The sequence below is a fragment of the Megascapheus bottae genome, chromosome 30 (assembly GCF_031878675.1).
Source record: "Megascapheus bottae isolate mThoBot1 chromosome 30, mThoBot2.hap1, whole genome shotgun sequence".
Taxonomy (NCBI): domain Eukaryota; kingdom Metazoa; phylum Chordata; class Mammalia; order Rodentia; family Geomyidae; genus Megascapheus; species Megascapheus bottae.
In genome coordinates, this window is record NC_143538.1 from 3,654,997 (window position 1) to 3,664,554 (window position 9,558).

Sequence of the window (9,558 nt, forward strand, 5' to 3'; positions counted from 1 at the left end):
GTGCGCGCGTGTGTGTGAGTGCATGTGTGTGTGTGTGTGCGCATGTGTGCGTGTGTGTGCGTGTGTGCGTGTTTGTGTGCACACGTGTGTGTGCGTGTGAGTGTGTGTACACGTGTGTGTATGTGTGTGCGCGTGTGAGTGTGTGTATGTGTGTGCACGTGTGTGCGTGCGCGCGTGTGTGTGCACGTGTGTGCAAATGTGTGTGAGTGCGTGTGCGCGCGCGTGAGTGCGTGTGTGTGCGTGTGTGCACGTGTATGTGCGCGCGTGTGCGCGTGCGTGCAGGGCCTGGGGCTTGGACTCAGGGCCTGGGTGCCATGGCTGAGCTTTGCCCCTCCAGGCTGGCGCTCTACCTCCTGAGCCACAGCTCCACTCCTGGCTTTTTGGTGGTTCATGGGAGACAGGAGTTTCATGGCCTCTCCTGCCAGGCTGGGAGGAGCCGGGATCCTCCGATCTCAGCCCTGGGAGGCCGGGCAGGACCCCGCCTGGGGGAGGCGGGCAGGCAGGCTCCACCGCAGGCCGCGGGTTCAAGCCTGTGCACCCTGCCCGGCAGGAGGGCTGGGAACCCCCGCCCGGCGGGCACCCGGTCCCTAAGGCTCCCACTGCAGGGGGTCGAGGCCCCTCCGACGCCAGTGGGAGGGACAGGGTCCCAGGGTGGGGGGGGTCGAGGAGGGGGAGGAGTCTCGGGGGTCAGGGGAGGGTCTGGGGGTGGGGGCGGGTCCCGGGGTCAGGAGGAGGGGGAGGGTCCCGGGGATCAGGAGGAGGGGGAGGGTCCTGGAGTGAGGAGGAGGGGGAGGGTCCCGGGCCGGGGGAGGGGGCGGGTCCCGGGGTGAGGAGGAGGGGGAGGGTCCCGGGCCGGGGGAGGGGGAGGTTCCCGGGCCAGGGGAGGGGGCGGGTCCCGGGGTGAGGAGGAGGGGGAGGGTCCCGGGCCGGGGGAGGGGGAGGGGGCGGGTCCCGGGGTGAGGAGGAGGGGGAGGGTCCCGGGCCGGGGGAGGGGGAGGGGGCGGGTCCCGGGTCGCGGGACTCCAGGGGTCGGGGGCTCAGGGACGCGGGACCCGGGCCGGGTCTCCGATGACCTCGCCGCCCAGAAGTAGAAGCTGCGGACCCGGGGCCGCGTGGAGGAGGCGGGCGTGGGGAGGGAGGAGGGGGGAGGGGGAGGGAGGCGGGAGGGCGCCCTGCCCCGGCCCCCGCCCGCGCCCCGGCCCCGCGCTCACCTGGCGCCCGCGTCCCGCCGACCCCGCCCGGCCCCGAGTCGCCGCATGGACGGCGCAGGCGCCCGGGCTCCGCCGCGCCGGGTCTGCGCCGGGTCCGCGCCGGGTCCGCGTCGGGCTGCCCGGCCACGGCTACGGCCGGCACCGAGCGCGCGAGCGGGTCCGCTCGGGTCCCTGCAGCTCCGCGGTCTCCGCGTCCTCCGCGTCCTCCTCCCGCCACTCGGGTCCCCCGTCCCCGTCCCGCCCCGCTCCCGCTCTCCCTCCCCGCCCCGGCCGCCCGCGGCCACCGCGCCGCGCCAGCGCCCCCCGGCGGGCACCGCGGGCCCCACAGGCGCCCCACAAACTCCTACAGCCACACACGGTCCTGCGTGCTCACAGTCACACCACACAGTCACACACACACACAGTCACACACACACAGTCACACCACACAGTCACACCACACAGTCACACACACACAGTCACACCACACAGTCACACACACACAGTCACACCACACAGTCACACACACACAGTCACACCACACAGTCTCACACACACAGTCACACACACAGTCACACCACACAGTCACACACACACAGTCACACCACACACAGTCACACCACACAGTCACACCACACAGTCACACACACAGTCACACACACAGTCACACCACACAGTCACACCACACAGTCACACACACACAGTCACACCACACAGTCACACCACACAGTCACACCACACAGTCACACACACACAGTCACACCACACAGTCACACACACACAGTCACACCACACACAGTCTCACACACACAGTCACACACACAGTCACACCACACAGTCACACCACACAGTCACACACACACAGTCACACCACACAGTCACACACACACAGTCACACCACACACAGTCTCACACACAGTCACACCACACAGTCACACACACACAGTCACACCACACAGTCACACACACACAGTCACACCACACACAGTCTCACACACACAGTCACACACACAGTCACACCACACAGTCACACACACACAGTCACACCACACACAGTCACACCACACAGTCACACACACAGTCACACACACAGTCACACACACAGTCACACACACACTCACACACACAGTCACACACACACAGTCACACGACACAGTCACACCACACAGTCACACACACACAGTCACACCACACAGTCACACCACACAGTCACACACACACAGTCACACCACACACAGTCTCACACACAGTCACACCACACAGTCACACACACACAGTCACACCACACAGTCACATACACACAGTCACACCACACACAGTCTCACACACACAGTCACACACACAGTCACACCACACAGTCACACACACACAGTCACACCACACAGTCACACCACACAGTCACACACACACAGTCACACCACACACAGTCTCACACACAGTCACACCACACAGTCACACACACACAGTCACACCACACAGTCACACACACACAGTCACACCACACACAGTCTCACACACACAGTCACACACACAGTCACACCACACAGTCACACACACACAGTCACACCACACACAGTCACACCACACAGTCACACCACACAGTCACACACACAGTCACACACACAGTCACACGACACACTCACACACACAGTCACACACACACAGTCACACGACACAGTCACACCACACAGTCACACACACACAGTCACACCACACACACACTCACACACAGTCACACCACACAGTCACACACACACAGTCACACCACACACAGTCTCACACACACAGTCACACACACAGTCACACCACACAGTCACACACACACAGTCACACCACACAGTCACACCACACAGTCACACACACAGTCACACACACAGTCACACACACAGTCACACGACACACTCACACACACAGTCACACACACACAGTCACACGACACAGTCACACGACACAGTCACACCACACAGTCACACACACACAGTCACACCACACAGTCACACCACACAGTCACACCACACAGTCACACACACACAGTCACACCACACACAGTCTCACACACAGTCACACCACACAGTCACACACACACAGTCACACCACACAGTCACATACACACAGTCACACCACACACAGTCTCACACACACAGTCACACACACAGTCACACCACACAGTCACACACACACAGTCACACCACACAGTCACACCACACAGTCACACACACACAGTCACACCACACAGTCACACACACACAGTCACACCACACACAGTCTCACACACAGTCACACCACACAGTCACACACACACAGTCACACCACACAGTCACACACACACAGTCACACCACACACAGTCTCACACACACAGTCACACACACAGTCACACCACACAGTCACACACACACAGTCACACCACACACAGTCACACCACACAGTCACACCACACAGTCACACACACAGTCACACACACAGTCACACGACACACTCACACACACAGTCACACACACACAGTCACACGACACAGTCACACCACACAGTCACACACACACAGTCACACCACACACACACTCACACACAGTCACACCACACAGTCACACACACAGTCACACCACACAGTCACACACACACACAGTCACACCACACAGTCACACCACAGTCACACACACAGTCACACCACACACAGTCTCACACACAGTCACACACACACAGTCACACCACACACAGTCTCACACACAGTCACACCACACAGTCACACACACACAGTCACACCACACAGTCACACACACAGTCACACCACACAGTCACACACACACACAGTCACACCACACAGTCACACCACACAGTCACACACACAGTCACACACACACAGTCACACCACACAGTCACACCACACAGTCACACCACACACAGTCTCACACACAGTCACACCACACAGTCACACACACACAGTCACACCACACACAGTCTCACACACACAGTCACACACACAGTCACACACACAGTCACACACACAGTCACACCACACACAGTCACACCACACAGTCACACCACACAGTCACAAAACAGTCACACCACACAGTCACACACACAGTCACACCACACACAGTCTCACACACACAGTCACACCACACAGTCACACACATACACAGTCACACACACAGTCACACCACACACAGTCACACCACACAGTCACACAAACACAGTCACACACAGTCACACCACACAGTCACACACACACACAGTCACACACACACACAGTCACACCACACAGTCACACACACACACAGTCACACACACACACAGTCACACCACACACAGTCACACCACACAGTCACACCACACAGTCAGTCACACACAGTCTCACACACACAGTCACACCACACACAGTCACACACACACACAATCACATACACACACAGTCACACCACACACAGCCACACACAGTCACACACACACAGTCACACACACACAGTCACACACACAGTCACACACACACAGTCACACCACACAGTCACACACACAGTCACACACACAGTCACACACACAGTCACACACACACAGTCACACACACACAGTCACACACACACAGTCTCACACACACAGTCACACCACACAGTCACACCACAGTCACACACACAGTCACACACACAGTCACACACACAGTCACACACACACAGTCACACGACACAGTCACACCACACAGTCACACACACAGTCACACACACACAGTCACACGACACACTCACACACACAGTCACACACACACAGTCACACGACACAGTCACACCACACAGTCACACACACAGTCACACCACACACAGTCTCATACACAGTCACACCACACAGTCACACACACACACAGTCACACACACAGTCACACCACACAGTCACACACACAGTCACACCACACACAGTCTCACACACAGTCACACCACACAGTCACACACACACAGTCACACCACACAGTCACACACACAGTCACACCACACAGTCACACACACACAGTCACACGACACAGTCACACCACACAGTCACACACACACAGTCACACACACAGTCACACGACACAGTCACACACACAGTCACACACACACAGTCACACCACACAGTCACACCACACAGTCACACACACACAGTCACACCACACACAGTCTCACACACAGTCACACCACACAGTCACACACACACAGTCACACCACACACAGTCTCACACACACAGTCACACACACAGTCACACCACACAGTCACACACAGTCACACCACACACAGTCACACCACACAGTCACACACACAGTCACACCACACAGTCACACACACAGTCACAAAACAGTCACACCACACAGTCACACCACACAGTCACACCACAGTCACACACATACACAGTCACACACACAGTCACACCACACACAGTCACACCACACAGTCACACAAACACAGTCACACACAGTCACACACACACAGTCACACCACACAGTCTCACACACACAGTCACACCACACAGTCACACACACACACAGTCACACACACAGTCACACCACACACAGTCACACCACACAGTCACACCACACAGTCAGTCACTCACAGTCTCACACACACAGTCACACCACACACAGTCACACACACACAATCACATACACACACAGTCACACCACACACAGCCACACACAGTCACACACACACAGTCACACACACACAGTCACACACACACAGTCTCACACACACAGTCACCCACACACAGTCACACCACACAGTCACACACACACACAGTCACACCACACACAGTCACACACACAGTCACACCACACAGTCACACACACACAGTCACACCACACAGTCACACACACACAGTCACACTACACAGTCACACCACACAGTCACACCACACAGTCACACCACACACAGTCACACCACACAGTCACACCACACATAGTCACACACACACAGTCACACACACACAGTCACACCACACAGTCACACCACACAGTCACACACAGTCACACACACACACAGTCACACACACACAGTCACACACACACAGTCACACCACACAGTCACACACAGACAGTCACACACACAGTCACACACACACAGTCACACCACACACACAGACACACACAGACACACACACAGTCACACACACACAGTCACACCACACACAGTCACACACACACAGTCACACACACAATCACACACACACAGTCACACCACACAGTCACACACATACAGTCACACCACACAGTCACACACACAGTCACACACACACAGTCACACACACACAGTCACACACTGTCACACCACACACAGTCACACACAGTCACACACACAGTCACACACACACAGTCACACCACACACAGTCACACCACACAGTCACACACACACAGTCACACACAGTCACACCACACAGTCACACCACACAGTCACACCACCCACACAGTCACACATACAATCACACACACACACAGTCACACACAGTCACACCATACAGTCACATCACAGTCACACACACAGTCACACACAGTCACACCACGCACAGGTCACACACAGTCACACCACACACACAGTCATACACACACAGTCACACACACAGTCACATATGGTAATGCGTGCACAAAGTCACACCACACACAGTCACACACACAGTCACACCACACACAGTCATACACACAGAGTCACACCACACAGTCATACACACATAGTCACACACACACACAAAGTCACACCACGCACAGTCACACACACAGTCATACACACACACAGTCACACCACACACACAGTCACACCACAGTCATACACACAGTCGTACACATACAGTCATACACACAGTCTTACACACACAGTCACACACACAGCCACACCACACACAGTCATACACACACATAGCCACAGAGTCATACCCACACACAGTCACACCACACACTGTCATACACATAGTCGTATACACACACAGTCATACATACAGCCACACACAGAGAGTCACCACACACAGTCATGGCATGCGCAGTCACAGGCACACACAGTCACACCACACAGTCATGCATTACACAGTTGCACGACACTCAGCTATACATGTATGCAGTCACAGGCGTGCACACACACAGTCATACACACACAGAGTCACAGGCACACACAGCCATACATGCACACAGACACACAATACATGCACACAACCTCTTTCCCCTGCTTGTTGCCTGAACCAATTTTGCTTCTTGCTCTAGGACTGTTGACCTACAACCTGAGTCCCCGCGTCTGCTCCCAGCTGGCCCTCACTTGACCTGGAAACCCACAACTTACCTGTGGCCGGAATGGATGCTCCTAGATGAAATTCCCACACAGGGTCCTGGAGTCCTTGGCACATTTCAGCTCATCTCATTGTCCATCCAACAGCATTTACGCATGCCCAGAGAGAACAATGGGGAGAGACAGCCTCTGATGATCCTGGCACAGGCCTGGTGGAGGTTCAGGACAAATGGCTTCTAGGCTCTAGGCTTCCAGCTGTCCAGGGCGTGGAGCACAGGAGAAAGGAAGTTGGGTGGTGGGGCAGGGATGTTTGGGGCCCACTGGGCAGAGCCTCAGCAGGACCAACAACCATCAGACAACCACACAGGCACAGGCCTGAGGGCACACCAGAAGCCGCAGAGCTGCAGGGCCCAGAGACCCTACCCCCCACCCCACCGTCCCCGGATGCTTTGGGAATGGCCTGCACACAGGGCCCTGATGACACACCGAGAAGCACTTTGTTCTTGGCTTAGAAAGTTGAACTATGCAGAGCCTTTCAAGGTCAAATCCTTTTAAGGTCACTAATGCACCTGGCCATTTTTAGGGAGCAGAGGAAGCCTCTGAGGCAGTTTAACGAAGGACTGACAGAATCAGATTTGTGTTTTCCCAAACAGAAACAGAGACACAGAGAGAGTAATACCGAGAGACAGTGACCAAATAAAACAGTAGTATAAAAACCAGATTCCTTGGGTGTGTTGGCAGAGCTGGAGGAGTAGCAAGGGAGGGCGATATTGGTCAAGATGCATTGTACTCGTAAACTGACATGTTCCATTGAAACACCTTGGTACAACTAAAGATTATAAATTCTGAATTCTGGGCTGGGAATGTGGCTTAGTGGGAAAGGGCTTGCTTCGCATGAATGAAGCACTGGGTTCGATTCCTCGGTACCACATACACAGAAGTGGTGCTGTGGCTCAAGTGGTAGAATGTTAGCCTGGGGCACAGAGAGGCTCAGGGACAATGACCAGGCCCTGAGTTCATGTCCCAGGACTGACAGAATAAAAGAAAAAAGCTTATTTGTGTGTCTCAGTGTCCCGAGATGAGCCCCACCGTCTTCTCGGGAGCCTCGCCTTGGAATAAAGTAGATTTCAAATAAAACAGAAGTCAGATAACTTCACGGTACTAGTAGAGAAATGGGCATTTTCTCCCTCCAGTTGGGCCAGCCACCTAAATTCACTTGAAATACAATGATGCATCTCTACAGGCAAAACAAAGACACCGAAGAGAAGAGGAGACGCTGGCCCATTAGGCAGCTTCAGGACCACAAAGGAAGGAAGCTTTGCAATGGGAAGCATCAGTTCACAGAGCACCCAGCACCCAGCACACCTGAAGACACACATGCCCGGCAACACAACCCAACAGTTCAAATCCCCAAACCTCAGTGGAGGTGTGGCTCACGTGGTACAGCACCAGTCTGGAATACAAATGAACGAACAAACAAAAAGCCAAGCAAGAGTGCAGGGGTAGTGAGTTCAAGCAAACACACACACTCAATTTCAGAAACCTAAATGGAAATAAAGTCAATGCTGAGGACTTCAGAAGTAGTATAAATAGACAGGAAATCACCTACATAAATACAGACCACTGTCAATCAACTGACAGCTGACGGTGTACAGGCCACACCCCCACAGCAGGCTCCCCAGGCCTGTCAAGTGGACAATGGAGAGGGGTTCTGACACAAAAGAACACCCCCCAGCGAGGGGGTCGGGGGTGGGGGTGGGGGGGCAGAGCTGCAGGCAGGCCTCGGCTTTCCTTACCGTTACCACACTGGACTCCTGGAGGTGACCCTGTGGCCAGGGACAGAACAAACTTGATCCCTGGAGAGTTGCTTAAACAAGTTTGACCTGCTTAGATCTGAATTGAAGGCAGATAGGTAGGTTGCTGGTTTCCAAACACAAAGTCCACTGTTTTTCTTTCTGTCAAAGAGTATATGTCTATAAAACACATGCAGCTAGATGCCAGTGAAGTACCTTTGCCATCCTAGCTACTCAGGAGACGAAGAGCAGAGGACTGCGGTTCAAAGCCAGTCTCGGCAGAAAACTCTGAGGGACTCTTATCTCTAATTAATTACAGAAAATTGCTAGAAGTGGTGCTGTAGC

At 54.8% G+C, this 9,558-nt stretch overlaps 1 protein-coding gene across 1 annotated transcript in view; it reads right to left on the minus strand.

Moving 5' to 3' along the window:
- Positions 1 to 1,250, minus strand: part of Thsd4 (thrombospondin type 1 domain containing 4) — a 162,015-nt gene extending 160,765 nt beyond the window's left edge. The window contains exon 1 of the mRNA XM_090321365.1: positions 1,212 to 1,250. The gene's annotated coding sequence lies outside the window, so the exon portion shown is untranslated. The remainder of the gene's footprint in view (positions 1 to 1,211) is intronic.
- Between the last annotated feature and the right edge of the window lie 8,308 nt (positions 1,251 to 9,558).